Source organism: Labrus bergylta, chromosome 13 (assembly GCF_963930695.1).
Source record: "Labrus bergylta chromosome 13, fLabBer1.1, whole genome shotgun sequence".
Lineage (NCBI taxonomy): Eukaryota > Metazoa > Chordata > Actinopteri > Labriformes > Labridae > Labrus > Labrus bergylta.
In genome coordinates this window covers 10,372,355-10,376,346 of record NC_089207.1, presented here as the reverse complement: position 1 = coordinate 10,376,346, position 3,992 = coordinate 10,372,355, and positions in this window count along the sequence as shown.

Genomic DNA, 3,992 nt, shown 5'->3' with positions numbered 1-3,992 from the left:
TAAATATAATAACAAATATTGAATGGAAATGCATTTGTTCTGAAATGTCCTATCCCCTTTGGTACTGGGGATCAAAAAGATATACTCTGGCATTAGTCATAATTTATTATCTTATTGAAATGGAAATGTACTTTAAATTTTAAATGATTAACATTGCATTAGCCAAGGGCAATATCAAAACCATTAAGGTCAAAGTTCTTTCACATCAGGCATAAAGATAAATTGATGAGGATACTTGTTTTTTCATGCAATTTCTGATTTTTTCTTTTTTCTTTAACTTAAGTTAAGTTGAATTCCCCCTTGTGGTTAAACTGATCAATTTATAAACCCTGTTTTTGAGTGCTGAACTGAAACAATAAATGGTTGAAATTATTAAATATCTTTTCTCATCAAACTGGCTCCCTCAAAGCTTTTTTTTTAACTTCCTTTTCATGTCATGTCCAACAAACCCTTCCCTGAAACTCTCTGACTGAGGGCATGAAACATGGATTTGGAGGCATTATGGTCCTTTTACATAATGTCACAGGACAGGGTTTTTCAAACTGACTAAAAAAAGGAACAACGAAGAGGAAATGGCGTTTATGTGCACCATGGAAAGTAAATGTCTCGATGCACTCAGAAGAGTTCACAGTTGTCACAAAGAGAGTTTTTTGTAGCTCCAAGCACGCTTTGAGGGGGAATGAACTGTTCACACTAAAAATATGACATGAACATTCTTCATGAGGAAAAAAAAAAAAAGAGTATAAAAAGCCTTTCACACCAACCTTTGGTGGATGTGAAAAGCAGGTTTGCTGCTGGTGTGTATGGATTAAATCATGAGAGTCAAAAAATGGCGTGACTGCTGAGTGTGAGTTATGCGCAGATCTCCCCCAGACATGAAAAGATCTGGACATCCATCACTCAGCCGCTACATGACATTTACAGCCACTGATGTGTTCGCTCCTTTGCCGTCGTTTTGGCTCTCTGAACAATGATTTCCACAGAGATACACACACACACACATACACACACACACACACACACACACACACACACACACACACACACACACACACACACACACACACACACACACACACACACACACACACACACACACACACACACACACACACACACACACACACACTGCAGCGCCGTGCAGAGTTTATTTGAACCAGCAACTATAACTACAATTCACTTCAATTTCTCTAACTTTGACAATAGTTTTCTTATCTCAAAGAGACAAACAAAAGAGTTTTTTTTTTAATTATTGTTTTTTTAATTTTTTAATGTATTATGCAGATTAATCCAACTCATGAGAGCCCTTCATTACCAAAAATGTAAATAAATACATTTATTTAAATACTTCTTAACCAAAAATCACATTTAGATTTACTCTTGGTTAACTACATTCAGTCATTCTTTAAAAAGGTTTATTTTTGAGCTTTTTATGCCTTTACTTCAGAGACAGGACAATGGATAGAGTAACGGACAGATACAGCAGGGAATGATACGAAAGAAGCATCAGGATGGATTCAAACCCAGGCTGCCCGCTTGGAGGACTACATCCTCTGTACACATTGTCCGCACCAACCACCAGGCTACCTGCGCCCCCTGGCATACTAGAATTATTTTCATGTAGATTTTACAGGCTTTACTTTTAGCTGTGGAATGAGCTGTCTCCAAAAACAAGGCTTACAAACATTGAATATTGTTTCGTGCTACTAAAATCAATAGACACATATCTTTTAAATCTCCTCCTTTTTTTTAACTCTTTTAAAAAATGTGTTTGCTCCTTTTAGATTTTTTTTACAGATAGTATATTAGTTTTGTTTTTCTTGTAGTATTTTCATGTCCCTGTAAAAGCCCCTTAATGTCATTGTGTCTTCCATGTGTTTTATAAATAAACTGATTTGTCTGTAATTAAAATATTTTCTACCTTTTGGCTTCCTCGACTCTCTATATTTTCTTGTAAAGGTTTGAAACATGAAAACTATTAAAGATGTTCCAGATAACATTTTCTTCCCTAAAGCAACAACATGGCCTAACCCTCAGTTCAGATAAGGTTGTATAACAACAGAGACGTTTTTTCTTTGACTTTTTTCTTCTTTAATCAGTATGATATTTAACTGCTCTTTTATTATAACTGAGGTACATCAGGAAACCCGCTGAAAACCAGCTGCTAACTGATTCACGCTCACAGCAGGTTATGCATTCTTCTTTAACATTAGTTGCTTTTTTTCAGGTAAATTCTCACAGTCTTTCTCTGGTCTGTGTGTAAACAGTTGAAACTATGATGGACAGCCATCATGTTAGGCTGTAAAGGAAGTCAAAGCCTGCATTAACGTGTAGCCCGTGTCTGTGGACGTTGCTGTATTTAGTCTGATAATAAACCTGAGAGAGACAGAGGTGGAGGAGCTCCCAGCCTCGCCGGGGCATGATAACACCTTGACAATTCAACACACATGTGCCGCGGCGTGCTGGGCCGCCGCCTCGGGGCAGAACCTCCACCAGCATGTGGAAGAGGTTTTCTACTCAGCCGATCATCCAGCACCTCCAGTACGGCGGCCCTGGAGCCACATCTAACTCTGAGGTATTAGGCATCGAGGCCAGCTGTGGATTAACACAATTTGCACCTCCTCTCTGTGCAGGTAACACCCACACCTCCCCCGTGGAGGTCCAACTCGTCAGATGTAGCCCTTGGCTCCACCTTCACTGTCTTTCTTGTTAAAGCCAAAATAAAACAGAAAAAATCCAGTGCGTACTGACAGACCTCTCTGAAAAAGCCAGCTTTTGTTACCAAAGCTATTACATTTACAAAGAGAAAATTCAATTTCGAAAGCAGAAATTAAATAAGAGAGAATCTAATTTAACATCACTGCTGTTTTAAAATGCTTGAACAACTTTTTGAGGCATTTAGTTTCGTTCGCGGCAAGTTGAGACACTGCAGCATTCATAGCATTTTCTCTCCCGTCCTGCCATCGATCCATCACTTAACCCTACCATAACAAGCTGCTGATATCAAAGGACTGGACATCTGTGTTTTATATGTAAAGACCCTCAAAACACCTGCAAAGTCCACACTACACTTGACAAGTTTGACATTTCCAGAAAGAGGCCCTTGTTTTCTTTTCCAGCCTTTGTCTCTTTATCTGATAAGACTTGGATCGAGTTTATTAATACGCTGATCTTTGAGTGACACTTAAACTGAAATGTAACACATTCACACTACGAAGCCGTGCAGAAAAAAGAAAAGCTGGTGTTTCTTTAACTGTTTTGGTTTGTTTGTGCACTGAAGTTTAAGCATTAACCACAAAAGGGATCAATCATTTAGCCTGAGAAAACTATGTCTAAATCAGTCAGACACTGATTCACTCTTTCAGACAATCTAGACAGAACACACAGGCAAATATAAACCTCTATAATTAAAAGTTCTCATTTTACAATGTCAAACCTGGTGATGTGATGTTAGATGGTGTTTTCTATTAGAATCTGAATTGTTTAATGTCTCCTGTGCTACATTGGCAAGATCAAAAATATAATACTTTTGGTATTTAAAACACATTTAAATTACATTGATTATTAAGTTAAGGTGATTATTTATGTAAATTAAAAGATACAGAGGTTTGCAGAAAGAGAAGGAAACACGAAAGGTGAATAGGGAAGAGGTAAACATGAGGAAAAGGAGAGGGAGGGGTTAAGGGAAGATGAAGAAGGAAATGAAAAGGGATAATGGATAAGAATGGAAAGGAAGGAAAAAAGGGAGAAAGGACAGAATGAGAACAAGGAGGTATCAGATGCTCCTACAGACAGCTGACCTGGGGAGCTTTTGGTGTTTTTTGGAAGAGCGAGAGAGAGAGAGAGAGAGAGAGAGAGAGAGAGAGAGAGCGAGGCCGGGACCCAGAGTGCTGACGTGAGGCTTAGCTGGTGTTGAGCTGCTGTGGGGGCGGAGCATCACACTGTGAAGGGGGGGGGGGGGGTGGGTTTAGGGTGGGGGGAGGTCGGGTGGG